The following is a 24,460-nucleotide window of genomic DNA, read 5'->3' as shown; positions in this document are numbered from 1 at the left end:
TGGGGCTGATCATTAAATGCTTCTGTGATTCAATTGTTTATCTAAAGAGTTCACTTTTACCCCTGAAGATACCCCCAAATCTCCCTTTATAACTCATTCTCATCTTCTTAAGAACTTAGAGTTCATAACACACAGCTCTCTTTCTGTTTTATCCTTTCAGCAATTTAACGATCAAAATCAGGACTGGCCTTTCTGTTGTCAAAAAGCAACCTGTCTGATAATCCTGAAATATCAGCACCATCTCTCTAAGAAAAAAGCTCTTTTAACCGAAAGAACCTCCTTTTAAAAGCACAAGTTCCAGAGAGAGACCCCCCCACCTTGAATTTTTTGTTTAACTTTAGCAGAATCAATTAATGGGGATAAAGCTGTGCATTTGGAGAGAGGGAATTAGGGTTCAGAGGGAAGGATGGAGTGAGAGCCTCAAACGGAGGAGGAAGCAGCATGGATTCTACACTTCTCTGGCCTGTAGAATAGTTTTCTTCCAACCTCTTCGTCTTCCTTGTGGACCCAAGTCCAGAACCAGGTGGAAGAAGCTTCAGGTTTGGAGATTTGGCTCAAGAGTTCAAGCTGTCATTCTCCCAGGAACCTATTCCTTGACCTTGAACATAACCTTGAACTTCCAGGACAAAGTTTCTTTTGGTAAGATTGGTGTCACCTCTGACCTATTTATCTAAAAATTTCAAATGTAGTTCAAAGGAGATGAAATATATGGAAACGTTTTGCAAATAGAACTCTGTATGCAACAGTGAGATATTTTCAATATTTTAAAACACATCTTGTACTTTTTGCCAATTTCTTGCATTATCCAGTTTCTTCCAATAGTGCCAATTTTGGGGGGAACTCGTAAGATTAGACTACATTATCTTTAGAATTTGGTGTATTTCTTATGCAAAATTAGTAAGATTGTATGGAAATGCAAATATATTAAATATCATGCAAATGGAAATTCAATGAGTCGTGTTGAGCTCTCTATAGAATACAAAAAAACAGACATGGCTCCACTTACAGGAGCAAGCATAAGCCGAACATACAAATTTTATGGCATAATTAATCATATGCAATATTATATCAGTGGTAAGCTAAATTTCCAGTAAATAAAAAGTGAATTATGAGGCACCTACACTTTTAATTTGATCAGCTGTCTTGGGGTTTGTGATGCATGTTATCAGGGAGTTGAGTGTGTTCTCTTGTATTGGAATTAGGACACATTGGGGTCAGAATGAGCAGCAGAAATAAAAACTAAAAGGGTTCCCAGGTAAACATATGAAGTCTTTAATGAATGGTCTCTAAGTTGCTTTGATCCGTGGTCTACTACAATATCTGTATCCCAATAGATCTTCCATCACACCTGCTGGTATTTAGTATTCTGTAATAAATCATCTTGGACATATTTATTCAGTAGAGGTTTGATGATTATTTAATATGCACAAAATGGGACACAAAATATTAATACAAAAGGGAGATCTTTGCTTCCCTGAAGCTTTTGGATAAGAGAGGCAATACAACAAGAAGAAAATTCTTTAGGATTCATGGTATAAAACCAGAATAGGTTCAGGATGGCTTTGAGGAAGTAGTGGTTTGGGATTGGGATAGTGAAAGATAAATAAAAATTTTAACCCTGGTTTATATTTAGGATTTTGTTATAACCTCTTTTCAGAAAAAAATTTCAGACTAACTTGATATCAAGTGGCCTTCATGAAATTTTTGCAGGCTTGGTTTTCTCTTTAAAAAGAGGTCTTATTATCTAATATACTCTGTGGTCTCTAGATATTCCATTTATTAGACAAATAATTTTTATGGTTTTTCCAGTAGTCATGTTTTTGAACTCTGCAGGAGATGAAAGCCGAGTCCTCTGCTCTTGTAAAGCGCGTCCCTACCAGCCTGTCTGACACGCAGCACTTCTTCTCTGTGCTAATTGAGCAGCAACCTGCTCACCTCCACCACCGCCTCCTCGCAGTTTTGAGATCTGTTGCTTTTAAGACAGAGTCGTAAACGGGATCACGTGCAGAGACTGAGCGTCACCTACTGCATTTCTACTCCCGAATCTAAGTGTGAACATAATTTGATAAATATTTTTTTTTCAATTCTATGAAATCCTCTATCACATTTATTATTGCTAATTTGTTGGGTGCTGTCATCTAGACCTCAAGCATTCCTTTCAAGTGGCTCTATTAGAGAAACTCTCCATGAGACGGGGATCAAAAAGAACTTCATTTCTGAGTGACCTGTTTGCTCCAATCATATGGAGATTTAATTCAAGTAATCGCCATGGCTTATCTTTGCTTTGACTGCTGGGGAACTTGCACTCCATCTAGGACACGATTTTAAGTGCAGTGTTTCTGTGTGATGAGTTTACCCTTAGCTGTGAGTGACTCCCCTCTTACATTTCTCCACCCAAATGCATCTTCATTTTTTATTGTCTTTTATTGAGTTTTTTCACATAAGTATTCTATCTTATTTTTACGATGAACTAAGCAGTTTGCATCTACAACTATTGCTTAAATCTCACAAGTTTGCATTGCACTTATTTTTTATTTTCTCCCTATTTTGTTCCTTCCCCATTCTCAATAATTTATATCTATCTTTTGCCTACATCTATCATTGCTTAAATCAGAATGTTTTGATCAGAGGAATAAGCCTTAATAAGCTATAAGCAGTCTTTCCTCTGTGAAGATGGTGGATATTTGTCCTGTCGTGGATTCGGGACCTTATTGCCAATACAGAGTCTCATATCTGAAGAAAATGAAAGAGGATAATTTTTTTTATCAAGAACAAATGTAGACCAGCCCTTTGGGACATCCAGGTACCAGGAAGATCTTGTGAACTGCTAATTGCTTTAAATACACATCTTGAAAGTGGTCCAGGGGACGATGAGTCTGTACAGTTTCTTATTAGCTGAATCAATATCAGTGCTTTAAAAATTGGCAAGAACATGAAGACCTTGAAGCTTCTTCTGTTACAAGGAAACCAAAATGGAATATTAAATATTTAAAAAGTAGGTCAGACTTAATAAATGCATTTTCAAGTAATCCAGCCTTTAAATTAAGCCACAGTATGGAAGAAATGGATTTGAAATGATCTGCCAGTGGCCACACCAGTCTACGCCGGTGCTCTTATTATGTCAAAATTCTATGTACACAGAAATAGCTTAATGAAAATGGACATCCAAAAGCCACAATAAGGACCCAGAAAATTAAATGCCTAATTCTCAGCAGAGGAAAATGTTCAGAGAGGGTGAGGACTATGCCAAGACTGGTGTCATTAAGTCTGGGGAGCATGGTCACCGAGAAGAGCAGTCGTAACAAGCACACACACACTGTCACTGAGCTGTCAGAATCCCCATCCTGCCTCCACTGCAAAGTGACAGGATTCTCCCCACTGTGTTGAGAATGATGTTTTCCAATCGCTGCTAACAGGCTCTGGGAATGGGGTGGTTTTAATACACCCTGGGCTCTGCAGTCTTTCAATGTACCAGATCGGAGGGTGTATATCATAACCTTTTCTCTGTCCCCGTCGCTGGCATGGTGCTGCTGGCTGCGTGCCGTGAAGGTCGTTTTCCCGGGGAGGATGGGCGGGCTGGAGTTGTCAGCGCCTGTCTCTATTTGAGGCGAAGACCAGAAGACGCGGCCGATGCTTGTCCCTTGGATAAAGCAGTAATGAACGAGGCATGGATCAACCCTCTGTTTAATCTCTACCAATCTGCTCCCAGTGCTGGTATCAGGCCTGCCGGCCATGCAGCAAGCCCAGCCACACTGAGTTGCTTTAACTTGGATCAGTACGAGTACCTACAGAAAGTACCAGATGCATCCAAGGAGAAATACTTCTGGAAATCAACTAGCATTAAGTGTTTCTGAATTCTGGATGCATGTTAGGACAATCAGGGAGTAATTGTAATCCTGGCTTAGAAAGAACCTCACTCCAGAGCAGTCAAAACTGAAGCTCTACCTTTGGGGTCCAGGCATCTTGTAGTTGGGGCTCCCAGATGGTGCAGTGGTAAAGAATCCACCTGCCAGAGCAGGAGGCTCAGGAGACAAGGATTCAGTCCCTGGGTCGCGAAGATCCCCTGGAGGAGGAAATGGCAACCCACTCCAGGATTCTTGCCTGGAGAATCCCACGGTCAGAGGAGCCTGGCAGGCTCCATCCACAGGGTCACAAAGAGTCAGACTCGACTGAACACAGCACAGCATCCTTTTGTAACCTGCATCCCAGGTGACCCTAATGTTTAATCCAAAGTAAGAATATTTCAAGTTCTATTCTAGTGAAGAGGCTCTTTAGCTTCTATTCACTTTCTGCCATAAGAGTGGTATCATCTGCATAGCTGAGGTTGTTGATATTTTGCTGACAATCTTGATTCCAGTTCGTGATTCATTCAGCCCAGCACATATACAAAGACAGACTTAAATGTTGTTGACAAGAACTTGTCTACTCTGTAAGAATTATTTCACTTTGTAACCTACTACTGCAAAAGGTAGGCAGTCTATTATTTCCATTTCAGAAAACTCTAAATTCTCTAAAGCAGATCCTTATATTAAACATCAAACAAACAAACAAACTTTCCCCCAACAGCACAGACTCTCTGGAACCACAGATCATACATTTCACCTCATTTTCTGAATATAATTGTCAGTATCACAGCTACCTTGTGTTTCTTTTCACAGGTGCCTCGATTTTCTTCTGCTTCCACGCTGTGTGTCCAGAGGAATGGATGCTTCCAAAGAACTCTTGAAATGAACACTTAAAGTGAGGAAAGCCCTGGGTCTGATGGTTAAATGTCCTTAGTTACATTTGAGAAACGTGTTTCAGAAGAACACTACAGGTAGACACAGGAGAAAAGCCTTAGAAAAAAACCAGCAAAAGCAAGAAGGCCAGCCTTCCACAGGAATATTCCTATGGAACACTTTTAACTAAAATTACCGTATATGAACTAGGCCACTGAAAACTCTGTGGCCCTGAACTGAAGTAAGTTCTTTAATCTTCCAAGGTAATCACCCTGCTTGTTTCAAACTCTTGTCAACTATGGATACATTTGGAAAATACAGATTCACAGTCCTTCCCTTATATCCCTGTGCTATTTGAAGCTATAATAAATTAAAAACTCTAGTACCGATAAAATTCCATTCTATTTGCACTCACCAGTCTTCCCATATTTTCAAATTTGATTTTAAAACATTATAGGCTTTATTTTCTAAAAGCTTCACCTTGAGGAAAGTGTAATAAAACATAAAGAGAAGCCAAAGTTCTTTGTTGTAATGCATCTTTTCTTTAGCTGGAAACAACAAGACGATTGTGTGATTTGAAAACAAACATTGACTTATGTTTAGAGTTTAATTATTTACATGGAGTGCACAAAACATAAATAAGGCTTATTATGATTATCATCTTACAGATGTGAATAGAAAGCTTCAGAGAGGATAAAAATTTAAGCAACCCAATAAATTGTGCATCTGTATTGATTTTATTTTTTTTTAATTTTATTTTATTTTTAAACTTTACATAATTGTATTAGTTTTGCCAAATATCAAAATGAATCCGCCACAGGTATATATGTGTTCCACATCCTGAACCCTCCTCCCTCCTCCCTCCCCATACCATCCCTCTGGGTCGTCCCAGTGCACTAGCCCCAAGCATCCAGTATCGTGCATCGAACCTGGACTGGCATCTCATTTCATACATGATATTATACATGTTTCAATGCCATTCTCCCAAATCTTCCCACCCTCTCCCTCTCCCATAGAGTCCATAAGAATTATTTTAATTCCAAATTGATTAATCTTTCCACATTTTCAAATAAGCCAAAAAAAAAGCATTTCTAATGAAAGAGTTATCATTCTCTCCTCTCAAACCTCAAATGCCTCCTACATGTGCATTCAAAAAGTGAGAAAAATAAATAATTACTACATCTTCATGGTGAGAGCTGTGACGGATATTTAAATGAAATGTGTCTTTACTGAACTTCCTCAAAGCTGGAGCTATGACCACCCCTTAATATATTTGTTTTCCATCTTTACATGAACATTTAATTTCTTCTACTAGGTCACTGATGACCACTGATGTCTAGAAAACAGTATCCACTCATCTTTCCTTATAAATTATGTATTCATAGATAGTCTCATCTATGCAGAACCTTGAATTTCAGAGGCCCGAATAGTCCACAAATTCAAGGAGGCAGAGGCTCCCAGCAAGGGCTTTCTGTTAAAGGGAGCATCTTGTCCACTCTGTCACCCACTCTGTCACCTGTCTGTTTCAATTGAGAATTTCGTCTTTCCTGTCATCTTTAAACTACAATAAACTTTTCTGTATCTTTCATTAGATTCAAGATCCCAGCCACCAGGGGATCTACCTGCTCACCTGTGCTCACCTTTTAGCCCAGGAACCCAGCACTGGGTTCCCAGTACTGGGACCTGCAGTCGTGGACACTCAGTAACCACCTGTTAAATAAATAAATAAATGAACTAATGAAAGTGCAAACTGGGACACATCATAGGGGTGAGAGAACCAGGGCTTCAGTTAGAACCCCAGTTGACCTTTACTTCCATGACGACAAGACTCCTGTCATAAAAACAGAGTGCAGAGGACTCCGAGGAGGGAGAGGGTACACACAAAAGGCAGGATTCTGAATTTGAAAATGACCCTGATCAATCTCAGGTGGAAATGACAAAACAAAATTCATTATGAGACGTGCACATTCGTTCATTCAGTCAGTCACAAACAGGTGCTGAATGGCGGCTCCATCACAAGTATGCCTCCATGCTCCGGGACAGCCAAAGGCATTCCTGGAAACCAGACAGCTGCCATAACCCATCTGACCTCTGAGGGTATGGTCCTATCCCAAACCTACATAGATAGAATCCTTTCCAGGCAGGAAACAAAGTTCATTCTCTTTCTCATGGTTCAAAACCCAGCAGGACGTTGGAACCAGAGGGCTGCGGTTCACTGAGCTGAAATCTGAAGACAAACAGACAAGAAAACAAAATTTCTTGATTCCTGAAAAAAAATACGTCTGTACTGAACAAAAGATTTTTAAAAACAGGGTGAAGGAAAATTAAAAAACAAGCAAACAAATGTTGGTGACATATGAGCACAGACTAGAATGGCATTAGAGTACAACAAAGAAGCCATTGCCTAGGTGCAGCCAAGGTGAGGTGAAGGGTTAATCCCTGCTGCCCTGGGTGGAAGGGCAGAGGTCCTCAGAGGGCATCCAATTACCAGTGCAATTGATTTTGTCCTGGTGATACTGTTCCGAGAACATGTGGTATGTGAGAGGTGAGGGTCAGGGGCACCTGTGTGTGTGTGGGTATGCATGTGCATGGGGGTGATGGTGGCCACCGTGTCCCTAGAGCCACAGACTGTCCTTGCCAGGACTGCATGGCAAGAGCCCAGGGTAGCAGCAGCTCTGACATCGCAGGCAGAGGCAGGGTGAGGTGTCTTGCAGAGCTCTGAGACCATGGCTGTCACTCAAGGCATCATTAGCAATGAAAGGGGGGTGGTAAAGCCTGTAGTGTTGTCATCACACAGTGATAAGGTTGGCTGCCGACCAAATTAGCTTGCTTAGGGAGTGTGAATCAAAATGACATGTAATCTGAATGTTAATGAAAATTTTCTCTTGCTCCAGGCTTCAGATCCCATCCAGAAAGCTGTCATCTGGAAGACATTATCTTCCTCCTCCTCCTCTCTCTCTCGTTTTGATTTGCATTTCCAAGTTTACATACACTGTAAAAATAATTTTTAGCCAGCAGTGCTTGGACAACTGATGCTTAGTCAATTAGATAGCTGAGTCAGTGATGGAAGACCTTCCCCGAGGAGGAGAGAGATTTCAAGGTAGTAAGATAGTTCTTTCCTTGCATGTGTGTCTATGAACTATGACAACTCGAATCCCAAGTGAAAATACTTAGAGAAGATAGGTCCAAGCATCACAGTTAGGGAAGATGCATTTCCGTGTCTTCCCACACATTAGAATACAAAGTGTGTAACATCTCATGTGATGAGGTGTTAGCGACTCTTGTTTTAAAAGAGGTAACCATGTGGAACACCTAGCAGTGTATTTATTTACCACAAAAGCCTCTATTAAATTATTTAATATCAAGATCGCTTATGGATTGCTATAAAATACTTTAAGAAATTTGAATAAAAAATAGTAAAATTGGGCAACCAGAGACAGGCAGGTATGGGAGAATGTTGAAGCAATTTATTCACACACTGATCTATTAGTATTTGTTAGTGGAGATAAATTAGAGTCAATAGTTCTAAGTTGAAAATATAGCAAGAAGCCTCCTTGATTAGCAATCAAGGGCATGGGAGTGTTAGAACTTGCTCTGAGGTGGGTGAACTACATTTCTTTCTCTGTTACACTCAATTCCTGTGAATGTATAGAAGTTGGATTATAGGAAAGTAATTCCAAAGTTTATCTCGGAGAGAAACCATAATTGAGCCAAAATTGTTTCCTGAGTCTTCATATCAAAAAATAAATGAAGATATGAAAAAAATGCAATCTATTCTTATTCTACCCAATACTGTGGAACATTAATACATTTTTTTTTAATGGAGACATCACTTGTCTGGAAGAAAAGAGATCTGGTATTCCAGGTCTAGTTCCACAATTATTATCTAGCTATATAAAATTTGAAAATCCACTTATTTCCTACATTATAATATAGAATGCTATGAATAATTATTTTAGATGTTTGTAATTCCAAAATACTAACAGAAAATTTAGGGTCCATAAACTTGTATAATAATAATGATAATTATCACTTTATCATATACCAAGGACTGTTAAATATCTACTAAGCATTATTTCATTTAATTAAAATACCATCTTTGTTTTCAGTTGATAAAACTGAGGTTTAGAGAGTTCAAGTTAAAAAGCACAAAATGATAAGCAGCATATTTTGATTTGAATCCAAAGCTCCCTGATTCCCGAATATATTTTATTAATGATACATTCTGCTGCAACCTTTAGTGGTTTACAACTTGCCAGTGTTTCCAAGGAAATTGTTAATATATATTCTTTAAAATGTTTTGAATTGTGGCAAATTTGTTATCTGAAAAAAATGAATATAAAAATCAAATTAATATGATAGATGGCCATGCTTTAAATACCATTTTATTCAATATCTGTATTTCAGCATAATTCATGAATTTTTCCCCCTATGGCCCTGGGGGCCAGTCTAAAACTACTATATAGTAGTTTTAGCTATGGAAGTATAGGAATAATTATCAGCCATCTTCTCCATGCCATAACTGCACTATGAAATTTTAATCCTCCCAACAGCTCTACCATAAAGAAGACAGCACTGAAGAATCGATGCTTTCAAATTGTGATGTTGAAGACTCTTAAGAGGCCCTTGGACTGCAAGGAGATCAAGCCAATCAATCTTAAAGGAAATCAAACCTAAATATTCATTAAAAATACTGATGCTGAAGCTGAATTCCAATACTTAGGCCACCTGATGAGAAGAGCCAAGTCATTGGAGAAGACCCTGATGCTGGGAAAGACTGGGGACAGGAAGAGAAGGGGGCAACAGAAGATGAGATGGTTGGATGGCATCACTGACTCAATGGACATGAATTTGAGCAAACTTCAGGAGATAGTGAAGGTAGGGAAGCCTGGTATGCTGCAGTCCCTGAGATCAAAAAGAGGTGGACATGACTTAGTGACTAAACAACAACCATAGCTCTATGGAATAAATATAGAAATTTAAAAGAAAAAACTAAGATATAGCTGGAATAAATGAGATATATTTAGAATAAGCTGCTAGAAAAAAATACTCCAATAGGACTTTTTGTCATTAATTTTTAATTAGGCTTTATTTTTTTTAGGAGAATATTAGATTTTCAGGAAAATTGGGATGATAGTACAAAATTCCCATATAATCACACAAAGTTTCCCCTGTATTAATATTTTACATTACTTTGCTACCTTTGTTATCATTAATGTAAATATACTGATAAAGCATTATTAACATAGCCCATATTGTATTCAGAGTTCCTTAGTTTTTACCAAATCATCCTTTATCTGTTCCAGAATCCCATTCAGCACAGATTATTTATCAATACTGTTATATTTATAATAGTTATTGAAAACTTCACTGAGAGCCAACTACATGCATCATCTCATTAATCTTCCCAACAACCATTTGGAACAGATATGATTACAGTATCACACTCATTTTGTAGCCAGAAAACTGAAAGTTCAGACATCTGACAAATTTTTATAAATGATCTTTATTGCCGTTTATCTCTAATTTTTTAAAAAAATTCTCTTGAGACTTATTGGACCCAAATGTTACTATAGAAGTGCTTTGTTTGATTTCCTGGTATTTGGGATTTCCAGTTTTCTGTTATTGACTTCCAGCTTAATTCCAGAGAGTTCTTACTCTTTGTGATTCTTATTCTTTTAAATGTGTGAAGTGTGCTTTATAGCCCCGGATTGGTCTTTTTTGGTGAATATTTCACAAGAGCTTGAGCAGATTGTGTATTCTGCTGTTCTTGGATGAAAATGTTCTGTATCTGTCAATTAGATCAAGTTGATTAATGATGCGGTTTAGTTCAACTAAATCCTTATGGATTTTCTGCCTACTGCTTGTATTAATTACAGAAAAAAAGAGGATAGAAGACTCCAATTTCCTTAGGGAATTTGCCCATTTTTTTCTTGCAGATCTCAGTTTTTGTCCCCCATATTTTGATCCTCTGTTCCTGGGTGCATAAAGGACTAAAGTGTTTTCTTGAGAACTGACCATTTCTTTATCTCTGTGACCTTTCTTGTTATGATGTCTATTTTTTCTGAAACTTCATTAGCTACTCCAAATTGACTTTAATTAGTTTTTTCAGGATTTATCTTTTTCTCTTTCCTTTCTCCTATCTATGTCTGTATATTCAAAACAGGTCTCTTATAGACAACCTATAGTTGGATCTAGCATTTTCACCAATCCTGACAATCATTGCTTTTTAACTGATGATATTCATTCTCTTCTCCTAGCATATCAGCTATATATTTTTTAAAGTTTGACAGCTGTATATTTTTAAATTAGAGTCAGAATATTTGTAGGATAACTGCATTACACATTCAAATCCACATGTCCCTTTTGCCCAGCATCTGGTTGCTCAGAACAAATATGTTCATGTGGAATGGCTTCTTCTTGAAGATAATAAGGTCAGTTGTGCACGTGCAGTGACGGTCAGCCTGCTCTTCCCACAGTTTCCAGATGACCCCTGAAACTTACCAACCATTTTTAAACGAAGCTGACTCAAATCGTTTTGAGCTCCTGGTAAAACAGATCTTTAAGCTACAATATTTTCCTCAAATAGCCTCCTTAAAATCATTTTATAGAATATATGTCCTTATGTTTTGAATAAAGTGTCTGGAGATAGTGATAATATTTAGCATTATAAGGCTAACGACCACCGAACATTCAATTCAAAGATGGAATTATTTTACTTTTTAGAAAAGTAAATCACAGTTCACAGGAGTTGAGATGAGTTAGAAGTAAGCTGGTTTCACCTCATGTATGAGAATAATAATCTACAAAGTGGCCATGAGATGTATAAGGAAATGCCAAAATTATTAGAAAGATATTCTTCCATTTCAATATTTCTATGGGTTTTGACTGCTTTATTCTCTTTACAAATAAGAAACATTGTCTACCCTTGTAAAAAGTATCAACACCAAAGCAATCACTTTAAAATTCAATTCTGTGTAGATGTGGGACAGAAAAGAAATCCCTGAGGAATGTGTGTGCATAACATTTGACATGTTAATATTTCTGTGGGAATGCAGTTTCAATATTTTTTCATAAAGAAGCAATCTCTACATTCTAACAACTAATATCTGAGGCGATAACTGTGGAGGAGAAAACTGGGCAATTTTTAAAATAATTTGACCCTTAAAATCCCTGCTGTGGAAGACTCAAATTATCTAGATTGGTTGTCATGGAAACCAGTGATCAATTTAGATAGCCATCTCCACTGACAAAGGAAGTCTATAGAGTCAGAGCAATCATCTATGCAATTTTAGCCAACTCCAGTCCCTCCCCCAACCACACAACCTACACACACACCCACGTCCCCAGTTCCCTTCCTGGTTTTGAGTAAATGACCTCACTATTTAGGGTAAGAGAGAAATAGAAACTGGCATTCACACAAAGATGGACTGTTTTTGCCTGCCATCGGAGACCTAGCCTGAGAATTGATTCAAAGTGTCAGGAATTGATTAGCAGACTGCCACTGCAGCCACTTAACCTGGACTCTGCTTGTAAAAACAAAAAGTGAGTATGCAACATTTCATAAGACATGCGGGAGTTTGTCTTATTTCAGTTTTTGCAATTAGAAATCCAAATTTCTATTCAGAGTAAAATTTAAAAGGCTGTCAAACATGAATGTTGTAAATGAGGTCCAAAGAGAGAGGAAAATTAACCTAATTGGAATAGAGCTGGGATAACCACTTTCTATGGGCACACTTCTTTCTGACACAATGCTTATTTAAGCACTGTGCTTATGCCAGTCTCCTGTTTATAACCCAAATCATTCATCTGTGTTCACTTAAAATAGTGTTGGAAGATGCTTAACACATTTTTAGGGTACTGTTAAAACAGCACCTGTGAGGTTAAAATTCTATACTTTTGTTTGTTGTAGTGATTCTCTATGGAACTAATTAGAGGAAACTTTGGATTTTTTATGGTTTTCCCAAATTATATACATAGCCCCAAGTGGACTTTACAGAATTGTTCGAATAGTAAGAACACTGTGTGTCAGCTTCTAAATAAATAAATAGTCTGATAAAAAGTATAATGGATTTTAGATGTTAATATACAAAAAAGAAATTTGAGGCTGAATGAAAGTAGAGATGAAAGTGTTGAAATTTTCATGAGAAAGGATGCCCTGGGTGAGGATAATGGGATCTCTGCATTTGAACAAGTCTTTTTTGTCTCATTGTACAGATACATGAAAAAATTGGAAAACAGGATGGACGTTTCTTGACAACTTTATTTTTAATCTATAGTTTACCAGGTAGATTCTGTAAACTTTTTAAAAGATGTGAAGAAGATAAAATTTATATCTACCAATATACAACAATGGAAATTTAATTAGGCCTATTTACCTCCCATAAGGGGCTTCCCAAGTGGCTCTGGTGGTAAGGTACCCAACTGCCAATGCAGGAGACATAAGAGACGTGGGTTCAGTTCCTGGGTTGGGAAGATCCCCTGGAAGAGAGCACGGCAACCCAGTCCTGTATTCTTGTCTAGAGAATCCCACGGACAGAGGAGCCTGATGGTTTACAGTCCACAGGGTCACAAAGAGTCGGACATGACTGAAGCAGCTTAACAAGCTCACACTTTTAAATAGAGGATGTAAATGCTAAAGTCATAGGACATATTATGCATCTTAACTTAGTGTTCACTTCGGCATCATATTTCCTGGAGACCAAGATAAAAATGACCATGTCACCATGTCACTTTGCTATTCCTATCTTCTGACTTAAAGAAGAAATTAGATTCTCTAGAAAATAGAAATATTTACGTGGAGCCCAAATGTTCAAGATAAAAATGATGATATTGTACTACATAAAGAGGTAATAAAATATCAGTTTAAATAAATATAATAATATAAAAATGAAAAAAAATTGACATAAGTAAAAGCTAAGGATATGATTTGAATGTCTCTATGAGTCACTATTTTTGTGAGGTTCTAAATAAGTAGACTTATTTAGTTTCCTTATTTCTAATAACAGAAGAATAAAACCAGTGGACTATGTCCTGTAGTATGTCAATCTGAAAAACAAACATTTTCTGGTCAATGATTTTGACTTCGTAGTTACAGGAAATCTTCAGATTCATAGCACAGTTGCTCTTCCTTGCTAGACTTGCGTTTGACCCAAGATAAACATAGTATTCCTTGAGTATAAAACACATCTCAGAAGGGATGTTTAGGGTCTTGGCTCTGGAAAAGAAGAATTAAACACATTTCCCTTTGCCTTTTCCATTAAATGCACCTATGAACCAGGAACAAATTTCTGAATCAGCTATTTGATGACTCGATAAAGTAAACCGTTGCAAGTGACTTGAAGAAGAAGGCCGGAACTGAAAGTCCCACTGAGTTGGTATTGAGTTTAAAGCTTTATTTCTCTTTTTGGATTTTCTAGCTGGGAATTGAGGCACCTAGAAACCCAGAAGTGGGCACTGATGGAGAAAGAGCCCGGTGGGAAGAGCCTCCTGGGTGTGAGGAGTGGGAAGGTGGCTCCTTGGCAGGGCTGGCTGCCCAGGGGCAGGGTGCAAGGAAATCAGACTCAGGGAGGGCGGTCTCCTCTGCAAGGGAGGGGCGCGGTCCCAGAGAGCCGGCAAACGTGCTGCCTCTTTTCCGTCTCCGTGTTTCCATTGCTAGGTGCCAAAAGAAGGTGCAGTTATGAGAAAGGAGGCAGCACAAGCTAAGTAGAGCCCCCAGTTTATAGGAGCAGCGGGGGAGCCCCAGGAAATGAGAAGGAACCAGAGAGGGCATGGACGTTGGAGCCCCTGGCAGTCACCCTGAAACCCTCACTGAGTATCATCATCGGGGCTCATCAAAATGACACAGGCAGGAATCTGGTCCTAGATAGCAGACCAAGGACCCTGAGGAATGAGCTACAGGGCAGCTTCCAGATCCTACACTGAACCCTCGGAGATATACCTCTGGGAAGATCTGAAAGGCACTGAAAAGCCTGAAAACTGAACACAACTTTGCAACCTGGAGCTACCTCAGTCGGTGGCCGCCTAAACCAAAACTACCCTCATTAAACAAGTTTCAGATTGTACAGGGTACAAGCTAAAGGTACTCATCATAGGAAAAACCGCAAATACTTCAGTTAGTGGGGGAAAAAAAAAAAGAAGAAAGAAAAAGTCAATTGACAGACCGCAATTACCAGATGATACAGATGTTGCAATGATGGAACAAAGACTTTAAACCAGTTGTTATAAGAATGTTAAAACAGCTACTGGAACATGATTGAAACAACATTAATTTGGAAAGCTTTGTAAAAAAAAATTAAAGAAGATATCACAAAGATGCAACTGCAATTTAGAAATATAAAATGTGATAATAAAACTGGATGAAATTGATAGAATATGTAAAAGGAAGGAAAAAATAATAGAAATATTTTCAGTGTGAAAAATTATTGCCTTTCTGTTTCAGTTCAGTTCAGTTCAGTCATTCAGTCATGTCCAACTCTTTTGACCCCATGAATCGCAGCACACCAGGCCTCCCTCTCCATCACCAACTCCCGGAGTTCACTCAAACTCATGTCCATCAAGTCGGTGATGCCAGCCAGCCATCTCATCCTCTGTTGTCCCCTTCTCCTCCTGCCCCCAATCCCTCCCAGCTTTCTGTTTAGCTCTATGATATTTCTCAAGAATACTGGTGCAGGTGCGTTGCAAGCTGCCAGTAAGATATCATGAGCCTAACCCCCAGATGTGAGGGTCTGAGTGATTTTGTCTTTATTACAAATCAATGACATGACACATTATTTTATAAGTTAGAAAATGTACTGCAATTCCAGAGAAAATATTTCAAATACTGGTGCACAGTGAATGATCTTTCCTTTAAAAATATCATGACACCTCTAGGGAACAAATAAAATTTTCTGCATACTTTCTAGACTCTTGTAATCTCTTAATCAATACTAGTTTGGAGCTGATGAATTTAGGATTAATTGAAAGGAAACAGATTATTAATGCCAGACATTCACCTTAGCCTCATAGTCCAACAGGATTCATTTTTGAGATGAGCAAATTAAAGATTAATTCCTATGGCAGTGAAATACCCAGTCAGAAGCCACGATCTATTTATATAGTGCACCTTTCCCTTTAGTCCAAAAAGCATGTAGATTAGCTAATGCATTCAAGCATAGACCAAAAAGTCAAGTATCTAACTGTACCTTTTTCAATAACGCAATGGTATTCTATTATTTATCCGGGGCTAAATTTCACCAAGGGTAAAGTATAGACCTAATAGTTCCCCTCTTATCCAGGGAAATACAGAGATAAGCAATTTTAGAAATTCCTATCTAAATGATGTACAAAATTTATTCCTGTTTCCATTGTTCTAGCTCTTTGACTGGTGACATGAACAGAATCTTTAGGTTCAATGGGACAGGATTGACATGGGCACTCAACAGGCTTTTTAAGATAATTTGTAATGTACTTAAAAGAGGAGCTAAATTGATTCTAATGATACAGAATAGTTGGATAAATAGTGTATTAATCACAGTTCTCCAGAGAAATAGAACCAATAGGACATATATCCTCATACATATGAGGAGATTTATTATAGAAACTGGGCCACACCATTATGGAGGCCAGGAAGTCCCATGGCCTGCCATCTGTAAGCTGAAGAACCAGAAAAGCTGGTGATGTAATTCAATCAAGCCCTCAGGCTAGTGACCTGGGGCGGGAAGTAGGTGGGCAATGATCTAAGTCTCAGTTGAAGTCTGAAGGCCCAGGACCCAGAATCACCTAAGTCTGAGAGCAGAAGAAGACAAATGTTGCAACTCAAGCAGAGACCAAATCTTTCCTCCATTTTTTGTTCTATTCCCAAGATCATTGTATTGGCTGATGCCCGCTTGCATGAGTGAGGACCATCTTCTTTACTTATTATACTAACTCAAATGATGATCTCCTCCAGAAACACCCCACAGACACATCCAGAAGTGATGTTTTACTGGCTATCTAGATATTACTTAGCTAGATGGACAGAGAGTCACCCAACTGTACACTGTGAGCTCCCATCCTTCCTAGAGCACTGGCAGTTACTGCAGTCAGTGGTGGCTTTGAGAGAAAAGAACTTATTACAGTCTTCATGGTTGCTAGGTACTTCCAACTCCATCACATCCTCTAACACATAACTGTTGTGAGTTGACAGATATCCATGATATGGAAGGATTGATGCTGAAGCTGAAGCTCCAGTACTTTGGCAATCTGATGAGAAGAGCCAACTCATTGGAAAAGACCCTGATGCTGGGAAAGACTGAGGGTAGGAGAAGAAAGGGGCAACAGAGGATTAATTGGTTGAATGGCATCACTGACTCAATGGACATGCGCTTGAGTAAACTCCGAGAGACAGTGAAAGACTGGGAAGCCTGGCATGCTCCAGTTCATGGGGTCACAAAGAGTTGGACACAACTTAACAACTGAACAACAGCAACAATGAGAGGTCACACAACCCATCTAAGGTCACACTTACAATTGAGTGATCAGGTCTGGAATCAAATCTTATTTAAACCCCATCAGAAAACTGTTGCTCCTTCTGCCCTATGGAATCATCTCTGTTTGTTTGAGTAGATGACCCACATGTATGATACAAAATGCAAGAGGTACAGTAAGATATAGGGAAAATAAAAAATCTTTCCTTCCATGGTCCTATTCACTCTGTTCCCTTCCCAAGAGTTATGCACTATTATCAGTCAATTTTATATGTTACAGATACAAATCATGCAGGTATATTTACAAGTGTATTGACATACATAGGTTTTTTTTTCCCCCCCAAGCACAGTAAATCCAAACAATGACTCTTTTTCAAAATATCTTAGAGCTCAGGTCCATATATCAACAATTACGAAGTTTTCTCGTTGCTCTTAATAGAGGGATAGAATCTCATTACAAAGATAGACCGTAATTATTTAACCAGCTACTACAAATTTCTACTTGTTTCCAACTTTCCCTCTCCTCTTTTGAGTAAAAACACAAAGAACTGCCTTTCAAACTTACCATTATTACGTGGTTGGAGGATAGAAGCAAAGGGGAGCTAGAATAAGGGAGGCAGTACTGCCACTCATGACCTCCTGTGTGTGTGTGTGTGTGTGTGTGTGTGTTAGTTGCTCAGTTGGGTCTCACCTTTGCAACTCCACGGACTGTAGCCTACCAGGCTCCTCTATCCATGGGATTCTCCAAGCAAGAATATTGGAGTGGGTTGCCATTCCCTCCTCTACTTGATCTTCCCAGGGATTGAACCCATGTCTCCTGCATTGGTAGGCAGATTCTTTACCACTGAGCCACGAGGGAAGCCCTTATCTATGTGTAGTAGACATAAAAGTATCAATAATATCCATATGAATATTATTTTAAAAATGATTAATCAGAAGAAGCATCTGCATTCTGAGACATGGGACACAATGAAGTGGAGTAATGGTCTGAATAAAATGCATTAGAAAAGAAAGAGGAAGAATGATTTAGGTGACACCTGGCTAAAGTTTGTTCTTTTATTCAAGAGATAAGCTGTGTTTTTTTTTTTTAATTGCATCTGAGTCAGTCACAATTAATTTGCAAGAAACATTTACACATTTATTTTTAAAGAAAATTATGCAATCCAAATTTCAGGATTTCACTCACTAAGACAGTAGCAGTCAAGAAAGAAAGTAGACAAATTACAGCATCTTTAGGGCTATCTGTGTAGTTAAGATAAAAGTCTGCATGGTTTAATCTTTGAGGAGGTGAGGGTTGAAGAGAAAAAGAGACAGAGATGGAGATGCAGATGAAAAGAAATAGGGAGGGCAAGGAAAACCCAAGTAAGAAAATCATTCTATTAACTTGGTCATCCCCTTACTACTTGTGTTTATTTTGTAATGAATGTGTAGCACTCAACTAGTTAGGTTTCACTCTTGCTGTTGTTCAATTCCTAAGTCATAGCAGCTCTTGGTGATCCCATGGACTATAGCACACCAGGCTCCTCTGTCCTCTACTGTCTCACAATGTGTGTGTTATATCACTTTAGTCGTGTCTGATTCTGTGAGATGACCCTATGGACTGAAGCCTGCCAGGCTCCTCTGTCCATGGGATTCTCCAGGCAAGAATACTGGAGTCCCCAGGCATCAAACCCATGTCTCTTACATCTCCTGCATTGACAAGTAGGTTCTTTACAACTAGCACCATCTGGGAAGCCAAAGTTTGCTTGGATTCATATTCATCAAGTCAGTAATGATATCTAACCATCTCATCTTCTGCCGCCCACTTCTTATTTTGCCCTCAATCTTTCCCAGCATCAGGGTCTTTTCCAATGAGTGGGCTGTTCGGACCAGGTAGCCAAAGTATCGGAGCTTCAGCTTCAGCATCAGTCCCTACAATGAATATTCAGGGTTGATTTCCTTAAATATTGACTGGTTTGATCTCCTTTCTGTCCAAGGGACTCTCAAGAGGCTTTTCCAGCACCACAATTTAAAAGCATCAATTCTTCGGTATTCCGCCTGCTCTATGGACCAACTCTCAACCTACTCCCTGAAAGACAGTCACTTTGATGAGCTCTCTGTTTTTCCATGGAAATAGTCACCATCATATAGGAAAGTACCATACAGTGAAGTATAGCATATGACTGTCAAATGACTATTCTTGCTTAACATAATTTCTGTGCATAAACACTGCCTGATGCTGCTAGCCAGTAGGACCAGTTAATACTAATAGCAGACTTTAGTGAATTCAGCTGTAGCCACAGAGCTATAATTATTTACGGCACAGAGGTAATTAGAAGATCAGTTGAGAAAGTGAAAGTATAGGAAATATCAAGCATATTTCACCAATGAACAAGAAAACAATCTTTTTTTTTCTACCATTACTATTGGTCATTGTGTTTTATATACACATTATTTCTTTGAGAGACTGCAAATGAACACTGCCCTGAAGATATAGCATTGCAGAGATGTAGCTAACATAATTCTCTGGAAACAAATTTAATTCAAAAGGATTAAGTATATTCATAGAATTTAAACCAATCAAATCACAAAGCCAATTTCTGAATTCATTTTCCAGCTAGCTTAATTATACAGCCCCCAGCTCTGACTTCTCATCCATTACTGAGTTGTAAAAATCCAAGCCCAGTTCTAGGAAGTATTAATCAACACATCTGATATAGGACTTTACTTTAACACACTTTGCTATGGTCTCTGTGCTGAAAATCAAAGCAGTCACCACTGTTGATTTAGCCATAGTCAACTTAAAGAAACATTAATATATGGATTACTCTCAAAGTTGCACTGGTTGAGCAGACAAAACAGCAAAGCAGTTACGAAGCAAGAAAAATAAAATGTGCTAGTGACTGAGCATCAAATGAGACAATTTTTTAAAAGCAAAACAAAAATGTCAAATAGGAGAGGTTGCAAGTAGAAGAGCTGTTTAAACGTGGTAAAGAAGATGTGAAGCCACAGGATCATTAGCGACCCTCTCAAGAAAGATTCCACGAGGCCCCCTGCCCTGCCCCAGGCGATCTCAGTGCATCTGGTACTCAGATGCGGTTAAAGGTCAAAAGCTGGTCCAGTGCCGAGGGTCTATGGCATCTCATGCCAGTGTCTATGTCATCTCTTTAGGGAAATTTCCCACCAAATAGCTCAATGATGGTGTGTTACATGGATGTCAACCATACTTCAGGCAAGTTAAAAAGATGAAACACGCAGTTAGTGAGAGCCCAGTAATTTTGCTCTGCTTTTTCTCTGTTTGTGGCAAGGCAAACATGCGTGACTCAATAGATTAGAGATTTTTAACGTACAAAATTGTCAGATATCAGAAATTGGTGATCTACAGTTTGAAGAACAGAAGAAAAACAGTTTTGGAAAGGGATGGAAATTAATTTCAATAAATAAGATTAAACATGTGTCCAAACTGGTATTTTCCAGAGACACATGACATTTGTGCCGACCTTAAATGAAATAAATTTTATACAGTTAAAATTTACATAGCGCCTAGAGATGAACTCAAAAGAACTTTCAAGATGCTATGAATTTCACTCTTATATCCCCTTTTTATGACAAGCAGAGAAGCCTTAAAATTGACCAAATACTTAGGATACAGCAAAGAGCACTGTATTTAGTAACTTGTATATAATAGAAAAGACTGTGAACAAGAATATATATATTAGGTCAGATGGTCAAAGAAGGCAATGGCAACCCACTCCAGTACTCTTGCCTGGAAAATCCCATGTACGGAGGAGCCTAGAAGGCTGCAGTCCATGGGGTCACTAAGAGTCGGACACGACTGAAATGACTTAGCAGCAGCAGCAGCTCAGATGCTCAGTCATGTCTGACTCTTTGTGACCCTATGGACTGTAGTCTGCCAGGCTCCTCTGTCTATCGGATTTTCCAGGCCAGATTACTGGAATGAGTTGGCATTTCCTCCTCCCGGGGATCTTCTTGACTCAGGGATCAAACACATGTCTCTTATATCTCCTCCATTGGCAGGCGGATTCTTTATCTCTGAGCCATATGGGAAGCCCATATATATAAGTGACCCAAATATATATATATATATATGTATGTATATATATGGGCTGTATCTGAAATCACTATGCTATACATCTGAAACACTGTGGAACTATATGTCAATACTAATCATAGTAATAATAATAAAATCAACCAAAAATGTCCATTTTACAAACCTCTCTTCTCTTTGATTTCTCTTCACTTTCGTTGAAAATCTAGTGACCATAGAATGAGAAAACAATAAGATAATATATTTGATATTTACTGTCTAAAATAGGAAAGTAGATAATTTTTTTGTTTGTAATTTAGAGTCAAAAGTAACATTTAGTCCTGGCCAGGAAGTAGGTTAAGTCCGCTCCCTGGTCACAAGGTCCATACCAGCTAAAAGATAACATCTCCTTCCTGGGACTCCAGAAGGGATTTCAGCAGAACAGAACACCCTCCTGCAGCAAAGCTCCCAGCCCCTCCTCCTCCCACTCCCTCAACATTCTTGGTCACTTATCTTTGGAAAACCAGCTTCCTTCCTCCACTTGCCCATTAACACCCGTCTCAGATGATCTGAAAGCTTAAGAGATGTGAAAATTTGTTCTTGCTCATACAGAGGATAAATCAAAGTGGAGAAATTTCCATGATGGTTCCATCTGACAGAGGCCAAGGTGCCAGCTGCACAGACTCACCCAGACACCTCTACTCTGACTTCTCGTTTAGGTTCTCTTGAAAGTGAGAGTATTAGTCGCTCAGTCCCGTCCGACTCTTTGTGACCCCATGGACTGTAGCCTGCCAGGCTCCTCTGTCCATGGAATTCTCCAGGCAAGAATACTGGAGTGGGTTGCCATTCCATTCTCGAGGGGATCTTCCTGACTTAGGGATCGAAGCCTGGTCTGCTGCACTGCATGCAGATCCTTTACTGCCAGAGCTTTGATGGTTGCTATCTGCTTCCACAACCCCAAAGACTTTGCTTTTACATTTACTTCTTCTGGTTCCTCCTCTACACTCTGCCTGTGGTAGTCATGGTAAGAACACGTTCTGTTTGATGAAAGCAAGGCTACTGGATCTAACGTATTTCTATATAGATTTTATTTTTTTTCTTTTTTTTTTTCTATATAGATTTTATACCCACATTACCATCCCATGAGCATGAGGAAGAGATGGGTTATTCAAAGGTGATAAAAGGTAGGAGCTACAACTACATTTAATTCTCATAACTATTCTCAAGACTGGGGTACTCACTACACACTAAGACAAGAGGAAACTCACCTTTGAGATGATGTACATAGCCTCAATGGGATGTGTTTCCTATTCCTTCATTCTCTTTCAGTCCATATTGTACACACCATCCACTGATTTACATCTCAGTTATTTCCTCTCATTATCATCTGAATGGTGATTTAGGGAAGGCAGAATTCTGTTAACACTAGAAAATAATTTTTTAAAAATGTAAGCATTGCTGAGTGGCTATGCATGCATGCTCAGTTACTCAGTCATGTCCAAGTTTTTTGCAACCCCATGGGCTATAGCCCACCAGGCTCCTCTGTCCATGGGATTCTCCAGGCAAGAATACCAGAGTGGGTTGCCCTTTCCCATTCTAGGGAATCTTCTTAATTCAGGGATTGAACCCTCATCTTCTGCATGGGCAGGCAGATTCTTTACCACTGATCCACCTGGGGAGCCCCAGACATTTGTATATAATTATAAATAATTTTGGAATTTAAATGTTACATTATTAAATAAATGTATCTGATTATATAGTTGATAGGTTATGGAGGAAACAGCTTTTACCTTTCTTGTATTTTATAACTTATAAAAAGCATGAATGATTTTACTAGAAACTAAGAAAACATTATTTTTTAAGAGATAGCTGTCTTGAAGGGCAAACTGTTCACTTTCCTCAGTTCAGTTCAGTCGCTCAGTAGTGTCCGACTCCTTGTGACCCCATGAACCGAAGCACACCAGGCCTCCCTGTCCATCACCAACTTCCAGAGCTCACTCAGACTCACGTCCATCGAGTCAATGATGCCATCCAGCATTTCATCCTCTGTCGTCCCCTTTCCTCCTGCCCCCAATCCCTCCCAGCATCAGAGTCTTTTCCAATGAGTCAACTCTTTGCATGATGTGGCCAAAGAACTGGAGTTTCAGCTTTAGCATCATTTCTTCAAAGGAAATTTCAGGGCTGATCTCCAGGGTGGTGTCATCTGCATAACTGAGGTTATTGATATTTCTCCTGGCAATCTTGATTCCAGCTTGTGCTTCTTCCAGTCCAGCATTTCTCATGATGTACTTCAGAATGGACTAGTTGGATCTCCTTGCAGTCCAAGGGACTCTCAAGAGTCTTCTCCAACACCACAGTTCAAAAGCATCAATTCTTCGGTGCTCAGCCTTCTTCACAGTCCAACTCTCACATTCATACATGACCACAGGAAAAACCATAGCCTTGACTAGATGGACTTTTGTTGGCAAAGTAATGTCTCTGCTTTTCAAAATGCTATCTAGGTTGGTCATAACTTTTCTTCCAAGGAGTAAGCGTCTTTTAATTTCATGGCTGCAGTCACCATCTGCAGTGATTTTGGAGTCCCAAAAAATAATGTCTGACACTGTTTCCACTGTTTCCCCGTCTATTTCCCATGAAGTGATGGGACTGGATGCCACGATCTTCATTTTCTGAATGTTGAGCTTTAAGCCAACTTTTTCACTCTCCTCTTTCACTTTCATCAAGAGGCTTTTTAGTCCTCTTCACTTTCTGCCATAAGGGTGGTGTCATCTGCATATCTGAGGTTATTGATATTTCTCCTGGCAATCTTGATTCCAGCTTGTGCTTCTTCCAGTCCAGCATTTCTCATGATGTACTCTGCATATAAGTTAAATAAGCAGGGTGACAATATACAGCCTTGACATAACTCCTTTTCCTATTTGGAACCAGTCTGTTGTTCCATGGCCAGTTCTAACTGTTGCTTCCTGACCTGCATATAGGTTTCTCAAGAGGTAGGTCAGGTGCTCTGGTATTCCCATCTCTTTCAGAATTTTCCACAGCTTTTTCCACAATCCAGTGGATGTTGGCAATTTGATCTCCAGTTCCTCTGCCTTTTCTAAAACCAGCTTGAACATCCGGAAGTTCATGGTTCACGTATTGCTGAAGCCTGGCTTGGAGAATTTTGAGCATTACTTTACTAGCGTGAGATGAGTGCAACTGTGCGGTAGTTTGAGCATTCTTTGGCATTGCCTTTCTTTGGGATTGGAATGAAAACTGAACCTTTTCCAGTC

The sequence above is a fragment of the Bison bison genome, unplaced genomic scaffold (genome assembly GCF_000754665.1).
Source record: "Bison bison bison isolate TAMUID 2011002044 unplaced genomic scaffold, Bison_UMD1.0 scf7180017864307, whole genome shotgun sequence".
In the NCBI taxonomy this organism is placed as follows: domain Eukaryota; kingdom Metazoa; phylum Chordata; class Mammalia; order Artiodactyla; family Bovidae; genus Bison; species Bison bison.
This window is presented reverse-complemented; position numbering follows the sequence as displayed.